The sequence below is a fragment of the Maylandia zebra genome, linkage group LG11 (assembly GCF_041146795.1).
Source record: "Maylandia zebra isolate NMK-2024a linkage group LG11, Mzebra_GT3a, whole genome shotgun sequence".
Lineage (NCBI taxonomy): Eukaryota > Metazoa > Chordata > Actinopteri > Cichliformes > Cichlidae > Maylandia > Maylandia zebra.
Window position 1 is genome coordinate 14,350,645 of NC_135177.1, and position 26,039 is coordinate 14,376,683.

The 26,039-nt window shown below is 39.3% G+C and overlaps 1 long non-coding RNA gene across 1 annotated transcript; it reads left to right on the forward strand.

The window, feature by feature from the left end:
• The first annotated feature begins 200 nt into the window (after nucleotides 1-200).
• On the forward strand, nucleotides 201-18,887 carry LOC143420933 (uncharacterized). Its single transcript, XR_013100685.1, has 3 exons — nucleotides 201-284; nucleotides 3,862-4,009; nucleotides 18,566-18,887. It is a non-coding gene; the product is annotated as an uncharacterized LOC143420933 (long non-coding RNA).
• The last annotated feature ends 7,152 nt before the right edge of the window (nucleotides 18,888-26,039 follow it).

Consider the following 26,039-nt stretch of genomic DNA (forward strand, 5'->3'; position numbering starts at 1 on the left):
CATCCAGAATGTTGCATCAACACAAGAATTGCACAATCACTCTGTCTGGCTTTTAAGCCATGTACTCCCATTTGTTTTCTTTTTTATAACTCTTCATGACTAATTTCTATTGTTGGGAGTGTTTTTGAGTAGATCTGTGAAAGCTGATACCACCACAGAGCTGTGTGTTGGCTCTGATTGATTAGACTGAAGGGAGTGAAGCAAAAAGTAGGTCAGGAGTGAAGATGTGAAGGAGAAAGGAGGCAGTAGCCACTATGGGATAAAGCACTTTGATTATGCCAAAGGTATAGTATGAAATACAGTTTTTAACCCTTTTTTTGTTGTTGTTAAATAGAATCTCTTAAATAATTAATGATACATCAATAATTTGCTGACTCATTTAAGTACATAGTATTTAATAAATAATAAGTCTATTGGTATATATCACTGATGTCTGTAAGTCGTTTAAAAGCCATTTCAAGTCATTATCTGCATATCTAAATAACAGATGAATAATTTGTTAATTTGAGCTTAAACACTGGTAATGTTTTACAGCTGCATGTTGTTAGACAACCAAGATACTGAGATGCCTTTTTTGTTGCCAAAATCTAAGCTCTGCATTATTTTAATTCACCAGTTAATGACTATCAAAAAGCAATCTAAACTGAGCAGCAACAGAGAGTAACTTAAGGAACTATCAGATACCATCTTCAAATACCAAATGAACAAAAAGTTGTGCAGTAGAATTATGATCAATATGACGGTGTGAGCCTGGGATTACAGAGACTAAAGAAACTGTGGTAAACTTACCAAAATGCTTGGACAACCTATGATGAGACTGAATAAAAACCTGCAATCTGTAACTCCTCTTATGGTAAAAACTTTGAAATAATCTTTGACACAAATGTGAAATTTGACAAATTAATGCTAGACCAGTTTCCTCCAGTTTAGGAAAACCTCCAGACTAAAAGCTTTTTTAAAAAATCATTCTGGAAAGAATTATACAGGATTGTCTTATATCTAGACTGGACTACTGTAATTCAGAGTTAGTCATCTATGGCTTGTCTACAATTAGTCCAAAATGCTGTGGCCAGATTACTAACTGGGACAAAAAGGAGACATTGTATTACTACAGTTTTGTCAACCTTGTACTGGCTTCCTGTCCATTACATGATCCAGTATAAATCAGTACTCTTTGTATTTAAAGATCTACAAGAGATTCCTAACTCTTATCTTAAAAAGACATGGACCGAGTGGAAAACATCTATAATAAAAGGTAAGGAGCAAAATAAAGACAGAAAAATTCAATTCAGGTTTATTTACAGAGTGCCAAATAAGTTGTCTGAAGATGCTCTGTACTCTAAGGTAAAGACCCTATAGTATTCGGGAGAACACCCCGACAAATGATCCCTGTGATCAAACACTTTACAACAGTAGGAAGGAAAAACTCCCTTTTAACAGGAAGAAAATTCATGTAGTAACAGGCTCAGGAAGGGGCAGCCATCTGTTGGGACTGGTTGTGTCACAAGTTCTGTAGGCTGGTACATGGGGTGGATGCACAAGAATGCAAAGTCTTTGTTACTTATGGAATCTTAGGCACGTGAACTGGGTAGGGAGCGAGAGTCGCAGAGTCCACTGCAGCAGAGGAAGAAGCAGGTTATTGACTGGCAGATGATAAGGGACGCAGGGTGAGGCGTTACTAGTGATATGTTTACTTGGATAGCTGGAGCGGTGCGCTCCATGGGGGGGTGGGGGGTGGCCTTAAATGCAGGACTGCTGATTACTGCTGATCAGTGTTGGTCAAGTTACTTGAAAAAAGTAATCAGTAACTAATTACTGATTACTTCCCCAAAAAAGTAATCCTGTTACTTTACTGATTACTTATTTTCAAAAGTAATTAATTACTTAGTTACCTTTTAAAAACACGATTTACAACCTGAAGAGGTGATAAAGTGATAGATCTTTCAGCCCAATTCTACTTTTTCTACATAATCCATCATACAAAATGTAATCAAATGGAAAAGTCTCTTTTTTTTAACTTGTTTTATCAGTTTTAATCTTTTAACTTTATGCATCAAGCAAAAATTTAATTATATGCAACATTCTCTGACTTGAATAAATTAGTTTAACATTTAAACCTATTTTCTACACATTCCAGCACATAAAATAAAATATTTTTTGTGTTTACACTCACTCTTTCAAATAGATGCAAGTAAAACGCAGCAGAAAATAAATTAAGTCAAAGACTCAGCGGTCCTTTTGCTCTATTTTCACCTGTAAAGCAGGACTGGGGCAGGCGGAGGTTTACCCTGGTGCAGGTGTGCTGCGGTCAGTTGAAGAATCCGCGAGTTTCTTTGTGAGTTTCCCATTATGTCGTTGCGCACTCGGTGCTTGCTTGGAAGTTTAGGGGTGGTTTTCGCTGTAAAAAGTTTTCTTCCCATGCACAACGGACGCTAATGTTTTTGTCACTTTTTATGGAATCAAACTCAAAGTAAGGTCAGTACTTCCACGCTTTAAACGCTGCATGCTCATACTCTCTCCCACAATCGATATGTGATCCATTGTTGATCTGCACACAGTTGTTGTCACTAACGGCGCACTCGCTTACGTCACTGTCATGAGACATTCTCGCAAAAAAAATCACGGTTTTAGTAACGCAGTAACGCAGCGTTCCTACGGGAAGTAACGGTAATCTAATTACCGTTTTTGCAATAGTAATCCCTTACTTTACTCGTTACTTGAAAAAGGTAATCAGATTACAGTAACGCGTTACTGCCCATCTCTGCTGCTGATGGCTCGCAGGTGAGACGAGATAGACATGGGAGGGACAGTGATGCTTATATGCAGGAGTCGTGGTGGAAAAGTACACTGAAACACCAGACACTCACCCTGGACCATGGCAGGTTTGTGGCATGGGGAAGAAGAGAGAAAAGATCAAAAAAAGAGAGCATAGGAAGGCATGACCAGAGATGGGCAGTAAAACGCGTTACTGTAATCTGATTACTTTTTTCAGGTAACGAGTAAAGTAAGGGATTACTATTGCAAAAACGGTAATTAGATTACCGTTACTTTCCCGTAGGAACGCTGCGTTACTGCGTTACTAAAACCGTGATTTTTTTTGCGAGAATGTCTCATGACAGTGACGTAAGCGATAAGCGAGTGCGACGTTCGTGACAACAGCTGTGTGCAGATCAACAGTGGATCATATGAGTGCCGGAGAGAGTATGAGCGTGCAGCGTTTAAAGCGTGGAAGTACTGACCTTCACAGGTCAGAAGGTTAAAGCAGATCTCTCTGTGCTTAATGCACCACAATTAAAGTGTCATTCTTTACCATTATGTGTTAAAAAACTGTCCTTCAACCGGAAAGCCCTCAGAGATAGGGCCAGGATTAGCGCAGAGAACACATATAATCTTCAGTTAGTTTGCCAAGCACAGGAGCTCGATGGTAGCTTTCAAATCCCCTGCTCCCCTCATGTCTGGTTCACAGCCAGCTATGGCCATGTTACCACATACTAGCAGAGATGGGCAGTAACGCGTTACTTGTAACGCGTTACTGTAATCCGATTACCTCTTTCAAGTAACGAGTAAAGTAAGGGATTACTATTGCAAAAACGGTAATTAGATTACCGTTACTTTCCCGTAGGAACGCTGCGTTACTGCGTTACTAAAACCGTGAATTTTTGCGAGAATGTCTCGTGACAGTGACGTAAGCGAGTGCGCCATTAGTGACAACAGCTGTGTGCAGATCAACAATGGATCACATATCGATTGTGGGAGAGAATGTGAGCGTGCAGCGTTTAAAGCGTGGAAGTACTGACCTTACTTTGAGTTTGATTCCATAAAAAGTGACAAAAACTTTCCTTTCATAACTTCTTTTTACAGCGAAAAAAAACCCTAAACTTCCAAGCAAGCACAGAGTGCGCAACGACGTAATGGGAAATTCACAGAGAAACTCGCGGATTCTTCCACTGACCGCTGCGGCACACCTGCACCAGGGTAAACCTCCGCCTACGCCACTCCTGCTTTACAGGTGAAAATAGAGCAACAGGACCGCTAGTCTTTGATGTTATTTATTTTCTACTGTGTTTTACTTGCATCTATTTGAAAGAGTGAGTGTAAACACACAGAAAAAAAATATTTTATGTGCTGGAATGTGCAGAAAATAAGTTTAAATGTTAAACAAATTTCTTCCAGTCAGAGAATGTTGCATATAATTAAATTTTTGCTTGATGCATAAAACAAGTTTTAAAAAGAGACTTTTCCATTTGAATACATTTTGTATGATGGATTATGTAGAAAAAGTAGAATTGGGCTGAAAGATCTATCGCTTTATCACCTACTCAGGTTGCAAATCGTGTTTTTAAAAAGTAACTAAGTAACTAAGTAATTAATTACTTTTGAAAATAAGTAATCAGTAAAGTAACGGGATTACTTTTTTAGGGAAGTAATCGCTAATTAGTTACTGATTACTTTTTTCAAGTAACTTGACCAACACTGGGCATGACAAAACACAGATTAGCTTTGTTACGCAATATACACTGTATAGTGTGAATTTTGTGTAATGTTAACAAAATTAAAGTCCTAGAGTCCTAGAAAAACCTTTGTTCACCATACAGTGTGACAAAGTGGCTTACAGTTTTCCTCTGGTCTCATTTTTGCAATGAAAAGATGTAGGTTGCAGTCGTAAACATGTCGGGGAAGTTGCTTGGTCTAAGCTGAGGAGGGTTTCTAGAAAAGCAGACAGTGCAGAACTCTGTGAGGATCAAATCTCAATCTTATAAACAATAATCCACTGGCCACCTCCCTTGCCCACTGTCTGAGTCCTGTAGATGAGTCAGACCCATGTTCACAAAATTCAACATTACAATAAACAAACAAACAAAAAAAGAGTTCTGGAAAAACCTGGTGGACAAGATGTGTGCTGTTGTTTCTCATTGAAGCAAATGTCTTTAATCAACTTCATTAGTCTCATCAAACACAAAATAAAGCTGTCTAGAAAAAAACAAAAACAGACAAATCCAAATTATATCAGCCCATATAACAAACATCTGACAACATTCATCATGGTAAGAAATTTTGTTACATCATTAAGTCTTCATGTAAGATTTCCTACAGTCTTTGTTTCTCTTTAGACAGAGAGATAGTTTTATTATATTAGACCTTTAATAAAGACTGTTTTAACCTTTCGTTTCAAAGTACATGATGTATTTTAAATTAAATTTAGTACAAAAAGTATGAAGATTTGTGTTTGTTACAACCAGTGTTGGGTAAGTTACTTTAAAATAGTAACTTAGTTACATTACTAGTTACTTCTCTCAAAAGTAACTCAGTTACTTCAAGTTACTTGTTACTTTCAAAGTAACTAGTTACTAGGGAAAGTAACTTTGGTTTTACTCAGAATTCTCTTGTTAATGTGTTGCTTCCATAACTTTGCCAGTCTTCTAGCTTGCTTACTTGCCACAAGTGCACTGTGCCACCTACCAATAGAAAGGAAAAGATAATGTGCATATTTCCACGAGAGAAATCCCACACCTGGACCGTCGTTGACTGCTGCCATGATTCTAGCCTACGTCACAGCGTCATGTGCGCCTTTTACATCCAACACAAAAACTGCAGTCGTGGTGCTTTCGATTGTACTCAGAACTCGGAAATTCTGCCTTCTGAATAGGAAGATGTAGGTAACACCAGACTGCAGATGAGCTGCATACAGGGCTGGACTGGGACAAAAAATCGTCCCGGGCATTTTGACTAGAGACCGGCCCACCATTATAGGAAAAATCATCAAGCATTTGAATGAAAACAAACACTGTTGTGACAGTGATGTACACTGTTTTGATGGTATATATGCATCAATCTATCAATCGTTTGTTGTAAGATTCCGATAATTATTTTTTAAAAGCTAGACATTTTAAATGAGAATAAGAAAGAAAAGTATTTCTTTGTGCCCCCCATTCCCTGTTAATGTCCTACCTGCCCCCTGGCAACACTTTGCTAGATCCGCACCTGCACAGTTACCAGCTGTCAGCTACCTAAAAAAGGATCCTGGGGTTATTTGTCTCTCAGAAACAGTTCATAACTTCCCTTCAACTCATTCATGTCACCTAAAAGGTAAACCTGTTTCTCCATCACCTGTTCAGCTCTGATGATCCAGTAAGGACATCTCCTGGTTTCATCTTCATGTTTCCCTCTCACCAGATAACCAAACCATATCAAGACCAGCAGCTTTTTTGCAGCTGTGGCTCCAGCAAACATCAGCTGATACTAGAAATTAATATTTAATAAATTCTAACAACAGCTGATCAAGATTAAACGTGCTGCTGTTGTTTAGCGCGACATCCGCTGGTTTCCTCTTTCGGCGCAAAGTGGGCGATAAACAAACAAGAGAGCCGATCAGCTGATCATTGATCAGTTTCATGATTGAAGTAGAAACGGGAGAGGGAGGGGGGAGAATGAGAGGAGAAGAGGCAGCTGTGCAGCAAAGACACAGAATAACTCCAGCTTTGTGCCTTTTTCATTGTAGCTGAATTACGGGACAAACTGTTCCTTTTCACCTCAATAAGAAACGCGTAATATTTTCTCTGAATACCAGACGGGACGGTTGGCAACTCTAATAACTTATGAACAAAATAAAGTTCAACATCAGTATCATAGCACCACCCAGCTGTATAGAAACTCCGTCATGCTAGCTAGCACGCAGTACGGAAAAAGTCAGAATAACGAAAATAAACTCCACCTAAACTTGGTTCATATCTGACCCAGAGAGACTGCAGGTCAGAACTTCTTACCTGAAGTTCAGTTCACACTTGGACCGGCGGCCGCCTCGGGTCTCTTTTCCTTCTGCGTCCCTTTTCCTTCATCCACCTGCTGGCTTCCGCCACTTGCTAATGTTACTGAATCTGTGGATTCAGTAACGAGTAACGACCCTTTCGAAATCCCAGTAACGACTAACGCGTTCCTGATTTTGGCATAATAACTAGTTACCGTGCTCGTTACCACAATAATAACGTAGTTACTGTAACGCGTTACTTAATAACGCGTTAGTCCCAACACTGGTTACAACGTTTGTTGGCAATAAGTCTTATACTGTTAGAAAGCCTGTTTATTTTCCCTTAAATGGTGCTCATGTGAATTGTTTGTAAGGAAAATGCATTTGTGGGTTGAGCAGCAGGGTTGATCATGTGAGTTGCACCCATCAGAAACTTGTCTTCTTTGCTAATGCTTATTCTGCTGTTGGCTTTTGTTTGATGTTGCAAAATATCAGCTTGAACTTGCCCTATAGCCAGATCAGTCAAAGGTGACCGCTGCTCACAGGTGCAGCTAATCAGGTGCTGATCAGGCACCAGATTGTCAGCACTGGGGTACCAGAAAAACAGTCAATAACAGAATAAATATAAATATGAAAAACAGACAAGTCATTCAAGGGCGAAATCAACATTTGCAACTCTGCTGCTCAATCTACAAATGCATTTTCCTAACAAATGTAATACAACGTGCAGTGCTGGCATAGTGAACATTTGTTTTGTTGATAACAACTAATACTGAGGCTTTGTGATGTTAATGATGATGATTTTTAGTAGTATTCACATTATTTCTATTGAGAAGTGAGTAACAGCTTATCAAAATGGCTATTGTATGTTACAATTTTATACCAGAGAAAACATTGCTTAGGTCACCTGTTTTAATCTGACAACGCAGGAAAAGCTAAGAATGTTTCAGTGACGTTTACGGCAAAAAAATAAAAGCCCTTCTAATCTTTATGAATCAGAATCCGTAATACATACAGATTCAATATTTGCACAGCAAACACACAGATACAGAGTCCTGCATACACATGTGAGCAGTAAATTGTTTGATAGCTTACAGCTAATGACTTATATACTGTTTAGTCAGCATTATTTTTTCAGTCATGTGTTGATGGTGTTAAGTGGAACCATGCTGTGTAACATGAGTCTCGCTCCCTCTCCAACAGTCTGCATGAGCATCATTGCTAGTGTAACCCATTCCATAAATCTTACACTGAGGATAATTACTGCATTACAATACTGAGCTAGCAGAGAGCAAGGGAGAGACTGGGAGAATAAGGATAAAACAAAGGATCGTATTAGTCACTTTTCACATTTTTGGGAAGCTGTCCTGTTCATAAAAAAGCATGCACATACACAAATGCATGTGCATTATTTCACATGTAGATACAAAATACTATTTTGCACAACATACAGATGCACAGATGCACAGATGCACACACAATCACCCTGTGTTGGTTTTGGCAGATGCCGTCTCCTGTGCTGGGAGAGGAGATTGGAGGCTTGCCTCTGCTGTATGTTCATGGAAATCCAAACTAAACTTTCACAGCTGTGGGTGCATGCACATGTGCATGTGTGCATGCATGCACATGTGCATGCGCACATGCACGCTTTCCTCTGTGAGGCAATTTGCTTGTAAGTGTACTGTATGCATATGATGGATGCATCCAAGCTTGTGAGTGAGGGTGGATTTCTTTGGACTTCATGGCAGGAATACAGCAGCGTCCATGAATTACTGGAAGTTACTGGAAGAGTCTCAAAAACACAAATACATAGTTACGTAATACCTGTCAGTCTCTCTCAATGTGTTTCTCGCTGCAAATATAACGGGTAATTGAAAAAATAAGGATGAATCTAAACTATTGTTTTAAAATTGGCACAATGAACAGTCTTTTATAACACCAGTGAAACCTGTTTATTTAATACGGGACTTGAACGTCCTCATGTCTGATGATGAGATACTAAATTAACAAAGCAAAGGAAGGAAACGGCAGGGAAAACAAATACATGTTGCTGCATTTTTTTTATCCTTCTTGTTTTAAAACTATGAGTTTGGTATACATTGGTCAGGATGCAATGCTAAACTAGTGGTGTACTCGTTTCACAGTGATAGTCATCACCAAATTGTACATCTAATGAGCTTTTACATATTAATAAGCAACGAAACAATGATGATCATAATTTCTCCTCCAACCCTGGGATCTAGCTCTTACTTATTGTGCAACAGTATTATCAGACTTGCATTAGGCACCACTGAGTACTGCCTGGTTTAATAGTAGCTCTTATGAACCTTAATGTCTGTGGCTAATAGACATTCATAACAATTCTGTATATATCACTGTATTTAAGAATAAACATTGGAAGCGGCTTATATAAACCTCACTAAACACACACTGGTGGTACTTTGAGAGGGCAACTAAGCAACTCTGTGAGTGATTGTAGAGTCTGTGCAGCTTTGTAGTCACAGATACTGTATATTGAAATAATTGATTTTTGATTATCTTTACAAAAAATATAGCAAAACCCCACCTTTAAATGTTTGAAATGTTTGCAAGTGGATTGAAAGGCTACATTATTCTCTGACAAACACGGATGCACAGACACACAGAGAACAGTTTGGATTCTCAGCATTTAATAGCGTTTACCCTGCCAGGCAACTGAATGATGTGATCAAACTGTAAGAGTGAATCTGCTCCTGCAGCCATCCCACCCACACTGTCTGAGTGCGCATAGAAATGTGTGTGTGTGCATGAGTTACTACATGCAGTCATGTTTTACACAGTCTTTTTTGGTAACTGTTAGATGTGTAAAGCCCCCTGCAAAGAAGTAAGTATTGCATGCAAACACATATCCATACTTCCTCTGATGTATTTATGCAAAGACATAATACTATCTTATGCTTTCATATACAACTGCAGATATGACCAAGCTAAGCTCTATACAGCAAAAAATGATCCAAAGGAATCACTTAACACTCAATCTGTATGCTGTCCATGTGTTTCAAGACAGTTTGACATTGTCTTTGGTTTATTTCTACTGAGGTAAACACACACACACACAAAGCAGCTGTTTTCTATCATATTGTGATTGGTTTTCAGAAACAAAAACAGACACCACAGTCTGCCTGTGTTCACATGGTGTGATGGGTAAAAATTTATGTCCAAACTTAAGCCTGTAGTTATGCTAGAAGAGTTTTTATTGTTGCTTTAAAAGCACCAAAGAATGCATTTTACACAGTATCTATCTATCTATCTATCTATCTATCTATCCACACACACACACACATATATGAGCGACCATCTTTGAGGCGGGGGTTTACGACACCAACTCTCTGCCATCTATAATCCAGTTTTGAGTTCCCTCCCCAGACGCCTTAACGCCCACTCACATCCTGGGCCATCTGACCTCAGGAAATCGCATGATAAGGTGGGGCCAGGTTTCATAATGAGCTCACCCGAAACCCTGGCTGATTGGGACCCACACCCATTTTCACACGGCTCAGGTGATTAGAGGATCATCAGGGGGTCCTTTTGTCCCTCTTTGGGGGAAAACTCCCACTGGGTTTAAATCTGGGACTCTCCGCCATTTGACCTTAGAACTGAAGAAGCTTCTCGGATTAGAGGTGAAACGTCTTCAAGCAACTTAAAGAAGTCCAGATGTTTTTCTTTGCAAGCTCCTTTGACCTCAAAGTGCTTTACAATTCCACTATTCATTCACTCTCACATTCACACACTGGTGGAGGCAAGCTACAGTTGTAGCCACAGCTGCCCTGGGGCAGACTGACAGAAGCGAGGCTGCCATATCGCGCCATCTGCCCCTCTGGCCATCACCAGTAGGTGGTAGGTGAAGTGTCTTGCCCAAGGACACAATGACCGAGACTGTCCGAGCCGGGGCTCGAACCGGCAACCTTCCGATTACAAGATGAACTGCCAACTCTTGAGCCACGATCGCTCCAGCACATGCTTGGCTTACAATCATACTTCTTTTGCAAATAACCATAAAACAAATTTCAACATGTTTCTTGAAACTAAAAAACACAAAACTCATCACTGCAACATTTTTTTCCCACCAGATGTAAGTACTTTCCCATCTTTACTTTGTCTTATAAAAAGTTTAATAAGACATAATAAGTTCTTGGAAGTCATAATAAAGGCACTGACCTCCCCTTTCTGAATTTATTAAAGTATACAGAACTTAAAGTATACATGAACTATGAACTTTGCTAAAATGAAAAAAAGACTCGGCGATGGTGGTATGAAGTCGTTTCTCCCAAATTCCTGTCACACCCAGTACTTGGCTTTCCTGTTCTGATTCTTGTAACAGTGAATAATAACTTTTCTATCAAAGGGAATTACCGATACCGAAAAAACATCTATACAGAAGGCTAAATAAATATGCATCTAGCTATCCTTTACCAACTCAAACAACCCTTGAGAAGGCAAATCCCTATCATTTATGCAGAAAAACTTTAGTTTTAGTTAGTTTCAGTATTAGTTTTAGTCTTATCAATTATGTCTGTATGGGGGGCATGTGGCAGAGACAACATTTTGGAAAATGAGTAGAGATATTACAATAAAAACTTTTTTTTTCATAGGGTCTTATAGTATTGTAAACATCCAATACACATATCTTTTAATGACTCATCAGCCAAGTAATAATTTTTTTAAAAGTCTAGTTTTTATTTCTATTTTAGTTAACTAAAATGCTTTTTCACGTGTAGTTTTAGCCTTTAGTTTAGTTTTAATAATAATCAGAAGCTTGTACATAAGCCCAACAACAGAACCGCATACCGAATGTAGAGACAGAAATGAATGTGACTTGAACAAGAAGAAAGAGAAAGAGAGATTTGTTTAACATCTGGTTCAAAGTCCTGATGTAAACTGAGATGCGCTGTTTCAAAGGCTGTTCATGCAAAAGACCTAACACTTACTCATCTTCCCCTCCCATCATCCCTCTATTTCTCTCCCACCCTTTAACTATCTTCTCTCTCTCTCTCTTCAACAAAACACACCAATTTGTTAGAGTAACAGAAAACCACTGCGGCCCCTCCTTTTCTCTCTTCAGATAATTTATGAGCACTGAGTGGGGAAGCAGTTTTCACACCGGAGTGAGAAGGGCAATTTCATGCACAGTAATGAACCAACTAAGGGTGAATAGAGGCAACACGGCATGAAGAGATGGTTGTAAAATGGCACGTTAAGTGACTCTACAGTTTTTTAGTTCATGAGTGAAAAGAGGTTTAGATGATGTAGCTGTTAATAAGATGTCAGGAGCTGAAAACTGATCCAAATATTTCTTCTCAACACATTATCCAATTCAGCCTTTAGACTTATCCTAAGGTATAAGCTATAACCTCTAGATTTATTACCATAGCCCCACCCATCATTAACCTGATAAAGGTCAATTTAGCAGAAGTACGTAATTCAAAACGCTTGTGTGGTGTTGCAGGAGCTTTAACTGGTGTTTTTTTGACTCTCACTATACTAGGTAAGTGCACACGGTAATGGAAAACTCAATGTAGCCGCCATTAAACTCAGTAATTGGCTGTGATTAAGTCATGTTAGGAAAAACTGCAGTACATGTGCTTTCACTGTGATCTTTTACATGAGTCAAGTGGTTGTGTCTGTTTTACTCAGAGCTGTTGGATTTTTCATCTTAAGGGGAAGCTATGACTTTTGGCCAAGTCACCTCTTGACATTATATGACAGTAAGCTGAACTTTCTTTGTGACTAAATGCAGAATGTGTAGATAGTTGAACCATTCACGTGCAATCTGTATGAAACCACACCATTGTCAGCGGTGCAGGAATACCACAGCTCTGCTATTAATTCGTGAGTCTTTTTTACCACATGCATAGGTATTTTAATAGCTCTGCATTAAAGCCTTCTCTGGTAGAAGCTGGGGATGTGCTAGAGTGGATGGTGCCAAGTTTTTCATACTGCTTCACGTACTGCTTGGTATTCAGTGATGAATACCAAAATTGCTGCTATCAGTGGTGTTTCCAGCTTCTGCAAAATATGTGGTCTGGTTGGCATTGATGAACAGGCTGTGGCAATGTGGTATAGCTAGAGAAAATGGTCATTTTAAAGTGATAAAGTATCCACATTAGGAGGTAAATGGAGTGGTTCCTATATAGCACTTTTCTACTCTAATTTCCCACATTCATAAAAGCAATGTATTCTTTTTGCTAATGCTGTCTATCTGACATTCCCACACATTCCCACTCAATTTAACAAACCTGGACAACTCAGGGTTCAGTATCTTGCCCAATGCCGGAGCAACCAGATATTGAACCACCAATTTCAGTTTTTCTCTTTTGAGGCTTTGTGTTTACAAGATGGTAGTGATAGTTGTATAATATATGGTTTGGACACAGTGGCACTGACTTTTCATTAAGATTGACCAGAATGGAGAGAATTAGAAATGAGTGTATCAGAGGGACAGCTCAGATAGATGGGTTTGGAAACAAAGTTAGAGAGGCATGGATGAGATTGTTTGGACCTGTGGAGAGGAGGGATAGTGGATATATTGTTCAAAGGATTTTAAATATATAGTGTTGCCAGGCAAGGGAGAAATAGGAAGACCACAGAGGAGGTTAATGGACCTAATGAAGGATGTGCAGAGGGTTGAGAGAAGAGGATACTAGTGATAGGGTAATATGGAGCCAGATGATCCACTGCAGTGACACCTAAAGAGAGCAGCCGAAAGAAAAAAGTGTTTAGAACTTAGTTTCACTTTGTTTTAACTCTTTGATTTGTTTCACTTAATAATGATAATAAATCCACCACATACCATGATATGTGTCCTTACATTGATTGTAAAAGTTCTGATGTTGAACATAAAAAGAAACAAATTAAACCAGGAGTTCATTTGTAAAGGTGCAAACTGATTAATGTGCTCTGAAATGTGCTTTGGCATCAACTGGATAAATACGGAAATCAAACACAGTGTCAGACAGCTGCTTTAAGTGTAGCAGGAGAGGGGGAGTGAGTCTGCTGTTACCCTGGTGACTGCCTCTGAGGTAAAGTTAGCTCTTCCTGGAACAGAAAACCCAGAGTTTCCTTCGTCTTTCACTAAACCTGTTTTCTGAAACAGAAGACGGCACTGAACTAAAATGCTCCATTATGATGCACTTTGGCAAACTGGACTCAGAGCATGTCCTCACATGTAGATAATGATTTATGACCAAGCTGCCGTCAGAAGGAAGCCCCACCCAATCATAAAATGCATAAAATTGTGCATTTTACTATATACTGTATTTTTTGTAATATACATATGATAATGAGTACAGTAGCACATATTTCTAATATAAGTAGGAGGCACCCAAACACTTGTCATGTTGAAACATGTCATGTAATGTAAATGTGCTCCCGTGTCAACACTGATTAAACTGAGCTGAGGACTTGAGCTGGTTGACCTCTCACTGCACGATTGCAGTTACTCAGAGAAGGGAGAGTTTCTAGTTTGGCTGTCAGCTGGTCCCAGTGGACTGAGAAAAGCCAGCCACCTAATTAAAAATGGATATAAATGTATTGCTTGTAATGATGTCTGTCTTCTTTCCAGTTGTTATTATCCTAACCTCATCTTTCTGCCCTGTCACTTTAGGATTTGCCCAGTGTAGCAAACATTATGTGTACTCTAGCAGATGAAAGAGAAAAAAGAAACCTCAAAACAAAAATGGATTAATGCTGTTTTAATACAGCAGGTAGAAGACCTTATAGATGCTCTGGTGAGTCGAACGAGTGCATCATTTGCTTGATTCTATGAATAAAATCTTTAAATCAGTTCTGTTCAGGGAGTGAATGACAATGTATCGCGTGATCAGATTTGTGGCTTTTTGATTGGACTCTGACATCGGCACATTGGGTGAGGTGCACTGCATCCACTCTCTATCCACACATTAACATAAGCACATCACTGTTACGCATTATATTCTGCATATGTGTGCATGTGCATCACTGAACTCACATGTACATGATTGCTCCTGCTACAAGTAATCCAGTCTGTAAGCTATTAATTGGTTGAAAGGTAAAAGTAAACAGGTGGGAGCCCATCGCCAATGTTTAAATAGTTTTCTAATTTACGTTTAGCCCTCCCTGCAGTGTGAAGTGTGCTGGCACACCTAACAAACTGCTAAAATTTGGCATAGAGCCCTTTGGGTCTTTTTGAGTATAAATTATTGCAAGCTGTTTTTTTTTATTTTTGCACACTCACGTGAAACACACACACACACACACACACACACACACACACACACACACACACACACACACGCACAAAGACACACACACACACAATCAAAACTCTTTAAAGGTGATGTTAATGGGATTTATTTCCGATTTTAACGATGGTGTGAGGCAATTTTGTAAAATTGTCACATTCACATCCTCAACAGCTTAAACATGAGGAATAATTAAATATCAGGATTACATTTGTAGGGGAAAGAGCTATTTTGTACCATACTATCAAAGCCACTTGGTCTGTTTCCCATATATATGGTTTTTATACAACATGGAAATTATTCCAGACTGATTGTAAGAGAAGATCTGAATGGCTTCCTTGTCTTCTGTCTGATCTTTCATGTGTTTCCCAACTATTAATCTTATTGGCGCCATATGTTTGGCTCCTTCTGCAACAGTTTACCGTGATGTACGTCGTCCAGGCTAGTGAAAGCCAATAAACAGCAAACTGGCTGGGAAAGCAGAGCTGTAAGGATAACATTATGTTGCCTATATTGCAAACACTGAATGTATAGCTATTATAATCCTAAACAAAGAGCAGCTGAATATCTCCTTTCATATAGAGCAGATATGAGGTTCATTCCGTCCATTTAACAAATTGCACACACAGCACATAATGCACCTACCTCACAATTTATTCTCTTTTCCAAACATATATTTGTGGTCACTTTGTATATACTGTATGAAAAGATTTACAAAGAATAGCTTTGCAGTGTGATTAGAAAAACAGTCACTTATTGACAATTTTGCTTTTATTTTTTGTTTCAATCGGTGCTGTGGTCATAAAACTTGCTCAAGCCATGAAGAGAAAGTGATTATACAGAGCAGTTATCCTCAAAACCAGAACTGAGTCCCCTCTAGAGCCCGTATATTTGCACAATATCCAGAGGGAGCTGAAATATGGACATGTATCCATTTTCTTTTGCCACAGTTATAGATTTATTACTTTGGCTAAAGTAATCTTGAAAGTCTTGTTTAATGGATGCAAAAAGAGTTGAGAAATTATAAGGAGGATTTACCTGTGGCCAACTCACAATGCTTTTCACAGAAGATTTCAGTATCTGGAAAACCTCTTAGAGCATAAGCATTTCTGTCTAGACGACGCAGGGGAAAAGCAACTGGAGAAGCGGCACTATTTTATTGACTAGAGCCATTTGCTTCTTACTTGGCTTTAGTCTGAGTTTTGTTTTGGTGTCGTTACACCTGCTAAGACTGAAGGTCCTGGCAGGATCACATGTAGATACACTGAATTTATGATATATGAAAAACTTCTCTGTAGTAAAGTGAAACCAACTGCTAAAAACAATTTTTTGAGCTTTCTTTTGCTTCATAATGAACTCTACTTTCATTTCATTTCCTGTTTACTACCTCAGGGGTGAGACTATGGCTACAGGTTGACATAAATAGCCCACAACAAGGACAGTGGAGAGAGCTAGAAAAGAAGAGCACACTACTGGCTAGAAGGGACTTTGGAACAAGCAGATGAACATGAGGAATACTTTCCCTTTCTCAAGTATTATTTACTATAGTATCTTTTTGTTTTATCTCATCAAATGCACACTGCAGACTATCAGCCATGACAAAAGCCAGCAGGAGTTGACCAAGCACCAGGAGAGACTTAGAGAGTTGGAGCTCACCATCTGTGAGTCAGCACTGTGTGAAAAGTGTTGTTTATTCATGCAAGACCTGGGGTGACCAAATGTGTCCACACTCCTTTCACTTAGCTGATGTCCAAAACGTCCTTCTCCAAAAGAGTACGCATGGTGCCAAACTCTGGACTCCTGTGACCTTCAGCAAATAATTGATGCTTGTTAGCAGAGTGGCTTGTTGACCGCAACCCTTTGCAGACCGTCACTGCCATCAGACTACATAGTGCTAGCTTTTTGGAAGACTGTACACAACTAGATCCTGACATTCAGCCAATGTTACTTCCACATTGGCTGAATTTCGACAATCACTCTCTGTATGTGAATAAACACCAATGCTGGACCTCATATCCAGCAGATGTTTGTGCAAATGATGTTCTGCTTAAACCCTTGTGTGTGCACTTTTGTAGAGGCCATCTGTTATGATGTAAATGAGCCTGTGTGTGTGTGTGTGTGTGTGTGTGTGTGTGTGTGTGTGTGTGTGTGTGTGTGTGTGTGTGTGTGTGTGTGTGTGTGTGTGTGTGTATGTGTGTGTGTGTGTGTGTGTGTGTGCAGCTGACGTTAGTAAAGTATCATTGTCTAAAGGACATTTTGCAAACTTAAGCTGTGGTTGTGTCAACACAGCCATGTAAGTATTTGTACTCATGCTTGAGGTGCCCTTGACTTACTGTAGTCTTCTCCCATATTATAGGTGTGGTATCTGCAAAAAAATCACCACTTTATAGCTGAACTACAGATCGACTGAAACAGGAAATGAAGCACTTGCATCTCCAGGTTAGAAGATTAGAGATTAGTAGATGTGTGAAAAGCCAAAATGACACCAAAACACAACGACATTCCTTTTTGTGTGCTGTTCCTTTACAAGGACAGTAATGGTACACAAACAACAGTCCAGCATAAAAACTAATTCTGTTTAAATGGCAGAAAGCAAACTGTTTTTGTGCTCTTTTTTCTGTTTAATTGGGTTATTTAAAAAGGGGACATGCTTATAAATTCGGTTTAAAAAAAATCACATAAAATTTCTGTATATTCTTTATTTTTGCATGTTTGCAGTGTTTATGAAGTGCAAATAAAGAGAAACATGCAATATGTAACCTATGTCAAATACTGAGTAATATCCAATCCACTGTGGCGAGACAGTGAGGTCAATGGTTTGATCCATAATATGCTTATCAAATCATAGCCCATGTGAGGCACCTTTGAAATCTGTCCAGCTCACTCACAGTAAATCATGCTGGATTTGATCATGAGCTAAAACAACCTTCAGGGCAGTAACCCATCCAAGTCCTGTGGTTTTTCATAATGGAATACACAAGAGACAGTGAACCGGCAGAGTTTTGCAGGTAGACTCTCTGATTACTTGAAAGAGAAACATCTGCTGAATAGATGTGAGAATTCAGTGGGAGCACTGCTGCTTGTTTGAGAACAAAGAGTAACAAAGTGTGACTGCAGAAGCCATTTGGCTGGCTTGTGTCTGTCTGCCTCCTGCAAGTGTCTGTATGCATGTGTGTGTCTGCGTGTCCAGGTGTTAAGGGAGGAGAAAACTGTGGCAGGAAATTCTTTCTGATAGCATGAACCAAAAGGTGTTGAATGACTGACCGACCGCCAAGTTGAAACACACCGATTTGGGATTTGCTCTTTGGGTGGCTCACTGACAGAACAACATGCCTGCTGGTTCCCTAACAAAGTGCATTACAGGTGACTGCAACCAGCTCACTGGATAGCTTGGACAGTCACTGGCTAGTTGACTGATGATGTTTTCAGACTGTCAGTCACTTAAGGGGGAGGTTGGTGTGAGGTGTTGGTGGGGGTGGGGGGGTGTCTCTGCTAGTGTGTTGTTAACAAGCCTGAAACAACACGATCACCCACTTAGTTTCCTCTTTGCATCTATTTACAGCTGTGTCCTGCACCCCGAGGAGCCAATCCCGGATAAGATGGAGTCATGCTGTGGCCTTGTAGCGGGACAAAACTGGATCTGCTTTGGTACAAATAAGTGTGTTGAAACACAGTAGCTGGTATAAAATAGATTTTCTTTAAGTTAACCTTTTCTAAATGTTCTATTTCAAAATGCATGTCCTATTTAGGTACTTATTTTCAATGGATTTACTTTGATTTCATTATATAATAATGTAAATATAGTCTTTTAGGTGATTGACTGTAAAGAGAGCTTAACAAAACGAACTAAGTGATACAAAAACACTCAACTGGGACAAAATGAAATAGCAATAAAACTAACTTTGACAAAACCAAATAAAGGCCTTGTCATTGTTGTGATGGATTATTGCGTTTGAGTCATTTCCACATCTGTGGAGCTTGTTTTTCTACTGCAAGAAAGAAGGGGGAGAAAACAAATGGATTCTTAGGAAAAGTAAGCAAACTTTGATATCTGTTCCTCTTTGTGGCATTTCTGACATGCTTTCCCATCATGATGAAGTGATGAACTGCATGAGGAATGCAACTGCAAAAATGTAAGAAAGAGTACAGAAGAACTTAAACTAGTTCTTGTGTTTGATTTGGGAATGCTGTGGCTTAGGACGTAGAGTGGGTCATTTACCCCTCTATCTGCCTTTCAAACATTTCTTCCCTGGTTCCTCCAACCTCCATGATTAAATATTCGTTGGCAAGATTTTAAACCCAGAGCTTCCCTCAGTGCATTTTTCTGAGTATGGGTGTGTGAAGATTAAGAAAAAAAAAAACTGAATAGAAAGAGAAAAAAGGTCAAGTCAATTTATTTGTAACCACAATTAAAAACAACATGGGTTGGCCAACTTTGATAAAATGTAAAACTAAATTGAATAAAACAGAAAAATACATAAAAGATAAAAGTAGAATACAAACAAGAAACGAAAAGAAAAGGAAAGTGTCAAAACTCATTTAACACTCACTTATTTACATGTAAACACTGGGGAGTAAAGATGTGTCTTCTAGTGGTTTTAAAAAATATCAAGTGATGGTGAGATCCTAATTTTTAAGAGCCAAAGGCAAAGGCCTGGTCTGTGCTATGCTTCAGTCTGCTTATTGGAACAACCACATGCATCTGAACAGCTGACCCTGATGGTCCATTAGGGCTATGCATAGTTCAGTAAGGTAAGAGGGTGCTAATCGATTTAGTGATTGAAAAATATCCAATAAAATCTTAAAATCAATTCTAAAATACTCAAAGGCAAAATAAAGAAGCTGCATTTTGAACAAGTTGGAGATGAAAGAAGCAGAGCTTGGCTGATTCCAAAATAAAGGCTATTTCAATAATCACGCCTGGATGAAATGAAAGCACCAATTATGTTCTCAAAATCAGCAGATGAGAGAACGTTTTTAATGATTGCAAAGAGCCTCAGCTGGAAGAAGCTGACATTAACAACAGAATGTATTGATTTCTCAGATGTGAAGTTGCCATCAAAGCTCACCCCCAGATTGTTTGCAAAAGAAGTTCTGTAAAAGGGCCAGGGTCACCCCCAAAAGAGGAGTAAGGGTCAGGGGGCCCAACTAGTACAAGCTTTTATGTTCATTTAATTTAAAAAAAGTTGAGCACCAACTATGACTTTGTGTCAGTAACACAGTAAAACAAGATTTTTAAAGAGGTTTTAGTATTTTACTTAATTATCACCATTACAGTGAAATAAGATTCCATATTTTTAGAACTGAACCTAATGGGAGCATGTAGAGAGAAAAGAGCACTGGGCCAAGGCTAGATTCTTTAGAAACTCCTGCATGTAAGGGGACCAACCGGTGATGAAAAGCCACCCAATCTAATAGAAAAAAAACTTCTGCATTTTAAATAGGATCTAAACCTGTGGTGTCAAACATAAGGCCCTGCCAAGACTGTAATCCGGACATCTTTGGAAAATGTGAAGGAGCGCATACATTTTGGACTTTGGGCAGGACAGTTTGGGCAATAGGCTACCAGAAGTTTATCCATAATTTTACACATTAATTTCCTACAATTCAAGCCCAAAGAGTTGTGCTGACAGATTTCTTTCTACAGCTAAAGCAGCATTTTTGCACTGTTTTCTTATACTGAGATATCTCAGACATTACATGTGAAGTAAAATTACTTAATACTGACAGAAACAGGAGCTGGACTGGTCCATCCCACTTAATATCAAACTGGGCCAAATGTGGCCCACAATATAAAATGAGTTTGACATCCCACATCTAAACCATTCAAAAGCATTTCCTCTGATGCCCACACAGCTCTCCAGTTTAGCACACCGTGATCCACCATATTTACTGCAACACTCAGCTCTAAAAGCACCAGTATTTTCATTGGTGCCTCAACAAATTGGTTATGGCAATACTGGCTGCTGAGAGATAACCGTCCAGTTTCTGATACCTATAAAGAGAGGCTGGAGGACTGGATGTGATTGACTGGTTGTCTGAGAAAAGACCCTGGTTTGCATCCTATTTGAACCTTTCTGTTTTGCTTTTCTTTTGTTTTGTTTTTCATTTGCGGATTCATTTAATTTTTTATTGTCATTTTACTTTCATTTACTTATAGAAGGTACATTCAAAACTACCTGGTCAGGCAAAGGAAAAGCCTATGGTGAACCATGTCACATCAGTAATCCTGCTTACTGAAAAATTAAGACTTGGCAGTTGGCAGCTAACCTCTCAATGTTGCAAGGCATTTACCCTATAAAGGTCATATTATCATGCATCTCTAGACTGCTTTCAGCATGGCCTCAATTCTTAGTTCAGTCTATAAAAGTCCTGTTGTTTGCCCTTGCACCTGAGCCACTGCAATGTGTGCAGCATTGCTGCATCTCAAATAGTGAGATGCTTCAACTTGAATTTCATTTTGAGGATGTGGATGAAGCTGCAAGGAGTCACCGCAGTTCAGGGCTGATGTTTTGCCGTACATGCATCAAGATGTGGACAGTCTAACCTGGGGGATGAATTTACAAACTTTATGGGGAGAGGGGGGGAAAGCAATGCTCTAGATGAAAAGAAGGGTCACCATGTACCTCTAACATGCCCTCAGTGCAGGGGAGAGGTCCACAGTGAGGCTCACAAATGCAAGTCTTTAGAATAGCACTTCCAAGGAGTGATCTACTGGCATACACGCTGAAAATGGAAGAAGTGCATGAGAACATGACCTTTAGAGGGAGTTTTTAATCTTTAAAGGTTGCGAGTCACTAAACGGTTAAAATTTTCAGGCCTAAGCAAGCTATCAAAAACAGAATTATCATACTCTTAAGTGTAAAGCAAATCCAACATTTGATCTAATACAAGCATCCTGTGATATTGTATGTTTGATATCCCTTCATTGCTTTTAATTTAATGTGCATCTATTCCCTGTTCACCTCTCTGGGTAGGATTGTAAATCCAAAAGTGACCATAATAATAATGCTCAGCAAAATATTGACCACAAATTAAAACATCTTTAAATAAAAATACTGTAAACCTTTTGTGCTACCATGACAAATCACAACAAGTTGCTCCATTTTATGTTCATTTGGCAAAACCTCTTTCCTCCTGAGCGGAAGGGTTTGTCCTGCTGGATTGGTTTCTGTCTTGTCTGCAGTGAGAAACAGAAATTGAACAGTTTTTAAGTTTCCCACCGCTCTGTTGTCCGAATCATAACAGATCTTATTTCGCATTCTGGACAAAGTCATAGTGAGCTGACAAAAGGAAAATTGCTTCAATTTGTCTGCATCTGTGCTTTTCAGAGGAGCTGCCAGTTATAACACAGTGCATGGTGGAAGAAAAAAAGCGACCAAACCTTTGAATAAATACGACTGGCAGAGTAGACTTTGTGTTGGGTGGCTAAGCAAGCCTGCTTAACTTTGAATCTTAAAATACAGATGACAAACTTTGTTTCTCTAATCAGTCAGTGGCGAAACTTGAGAAACTCAAATTGAGTGGCGGGATGTTTTTTGTCTACTTTATGTTCTTATCAAACTTGCTGACAACTAAAATAAATAATTCAGACAAATACTTATAGAGTAATCTCCACAAGCACCCTTTCATGAATGTTACACATGTTATGGATATACATTAATGGCCAAAGGTATAATTGTCCCTCGACCACAGAACATCAGCTTGTTCTCCTTTGTGATGTGCCATGGGATCTTGAACAGTTATCTGACTACGCATTTTAATTGGACAAATTGGTCCAACGTCTACAGATAAGATTGTGCACCACCACACATCCACGGTGGTGTGTCTGGGACTTTGTGTATTGATGCTAGCTGTGTGTGTGTCCATGTACATCATGAGAAATAACTGAAAATAGCACTGGTCTTTTGGGTGGAGGCCAGTTTAAGAATGACTCAGATGTTTCTTTGGGCTACTGGATGCATTTTGTGGGATAAATGGTTTGTGTTTATGTGTCATTGAAATGAATGAAAGTAAATATCGTGTAACAGAACATAAGGGACACAAACAAAAGCCACTTGATTAAAATCGCTTCCTTGACTGGAGCTATTTTGGTTCAGTGTTAAAATTTGTATATTTAATTGAATCAGTCACCCTGTAGGTTGAATTACCCAGTTGTGCATTTACATTGTGTTCAGGGGTTGGCTAATGCAAACCTTTACAGTAATTTTACAGCATTAATAACTGCAAAGAGTACCTCATAAGAATACTGTTACGCATGTTGGTTATATTGTTCTGTGTCTCCAGACAGTTACTTCTGTGTGTATCGACCTCTCTCCTCCACCACATACCAGCAACAAGCTTGTTAATTTTTCAGAAGGACAATTTAGCTAAAAGTTAGCCATTGCTGTGTCAGAGCTGTAGCACTAGTACCCAACTACTCATTAACAGTTCTCACCACTAATGTGATGGTGCTTCTCCTAGCTTGCAGGTGCATGTTCAAAATGTAAAGTGCAGCGTCTGAGCAGCTGATGGAAACTTATAATTACCTTGTTGTACAATGATAGGAATACTTCCAAATCCAAGTCCAGATTTATTTATATCCATCCATTCTCTTCCACTTATCCTTGTCAGGGTCGTGGGAGGCTGAAGTCTATCCCAGCTATCATAAGGTGAGAGGAAGGGTATCTTTACCATCATGCTGGCTGACTTTACCATGGTCTTTTGCACAGCTGAAGCGTTGGATACTGTTAGGCTTGTGAGAAAAACAAGACCCAAAAGCAGGACTTCCTTAGAAGTGACAGTGATTTTTTTTATAGAGAAAAAAACAAGCAACAACTTGCAAAAATGTTGGTTGGTTTCCTGGCAAAACAAGACAAGATAATTAGTTCAGTTCTCCACAACAAAGGACAAGCACTCTTTCACCTCAGCAAGCAAGGAATTTACTGACTGTGTCACTCAACGATCCAGCAATGACTGAAGCTAAGCCGCTTTCTTAAATAGTGTGCCTGTGATGAGACTCATCAGCAGCCAGTGAGTATGACAGCAGGTGTGGCTGGCTTCACAGGGGTTAAATGCTCCAGGCCTAGTGTTGCATATACAAAAGAACACCAACACACACATACACACAAACAAATGCACAGAGAGGAAAAGGAGAGACAGAAGACAGGCTGCGAACAACAGGACCAAAACAAAACAGAAATGGCTGGTCGACTGGAGGACTGTGACAGATACAGTCCTCAAGCACACACCTACATGCCAAGGAGTGGAGATTTTGCAGATGTATTGGGGATTTTCTTCTTTTATTTCTATTTTTGTCACAAGAGAAAAAAAGAAAGAAAAGATGTTACACCCCACACTGTCTATACTGAAGTCAACACAAGATGTCAAGAGAAAGGAGGTTACTGAAAGCAACAGATGTTTGGTGAAGTCATCAATACAAGCTCCAAGTTATGGTAAGCTAGACGTTTCGCTTAGTTTGGGAATTTTCCAAATGCAGTTGATCACAAACACACAGTATCTCACAAATGTTGTGGCTGTAAGGGGTGTTCAGTTTGGGTCACTTGGATTTCTTCCAGTCTGCTACAGTAGCTAGCATGGATGCTTGCCTCACAGCCATCTACTTCCACACCTGCAAAAGCCCCACGCTGTGTAACTGCTTATGTAAATTGAATTTTCCTGTGACATTGAACCTTTTCTCAAAAGTTTTTTCTCAGCAGAAGGAATGGGTCATCGACACTGGATTCTTCTGTGATGTATCTGTCAGTTGTTGTTATAGTGCACTACCAAACCCGTACACTATACAAAAAGAAAGGTCAGCACTTTGCCGTGAGATACACAGTATATGCATTACGTCCTGATGCAGGTATGCATCTAAGTGAAGCTACAATTTCAGGTGCCTCACATCACATCTGGACCTATACAGGTCCTGTTTAACACATTAATCTATCATTCTGTCCTATGTGGAGAGCAGTCCAACATGCTGAAGTATTCAGCAACAAGTCTCCACCTTGATGGAACGCACAGTGCATCATGGGATTGTTTCCCACATGATATTCACACTATGGATGTCCAAACCCAACAACTGATTAATGACTGAAATGTTACTGCCTCATCAGACAGGGCAATGTTTCTTTAAATATCTGAACATAAACAGCAGCTACAAATGTTTACTTTTCCTGTGCATTCTAATGAACAAATAAAATATAAATTTTTGCATATTTTTCATGATGATTTCATTAATTAAGGGGAAAAAAAATATCCAAACCTATCTGGCCCTGTGTGGAAAAAGTAATAGCCCAGCCCACCCCTCTTGTTAAATCATGAATTAATCAACCACACTTTTAGAAAAACATAGTTCAGTGTTATTAGTTGCACCCAGGCCTGGGATTAAGAAATCATTTAAACAAATTGAAGTATGCTACAAGATCTCAAAAAGCAACACATCATACCAAGATCCAAAGAAACAACTCAGAAACAGAATTATTAACATAGCCGGGCCCACGTCCTCGTTTTAGGTTTGACAGGGTTTTAGTAGGTAAAGGTGAATGCTAGGACATGAATTGAGCTGCGGTTTGGGGAAGGCCTCGAAGGGGACTGGCGACGGCTCCCGGGCTTGGCAGATCCCCGTGCACTAAATAGAAGTGAAGAAGTTAAAGAATTTAATAGGGGAGAGAGGGAGGGTGGTGAACTAAACGAGAATGAACAGCTTGCAGAACTGGGGGAACCTATATAGATGAGAACCAGAAGGAGCGTGTTTGGAGGCGTGGTCCCTGCATTGCTACTTCAGGAACTGAAGAACTTGCTATAATTAATGTGCGACCACAACAATATAAATGACTCATTCCCAGTTATCACAAGCGCTTGATTGAAGTTCTTGCTGCCAGTGGTGGAACAACAAATTATTATATTTAGGGGGCAATTACTCTTTCACACAGGGATAGCTTTTTTCTCTTAATTAATCAGACTGCCATTAAAAAACTGCATTATGTGTTTACACGGGTTATCTTTGTCTATCATTAGAATTTGTTTGACAGTGTACAAAAAGTGTGTAAAAG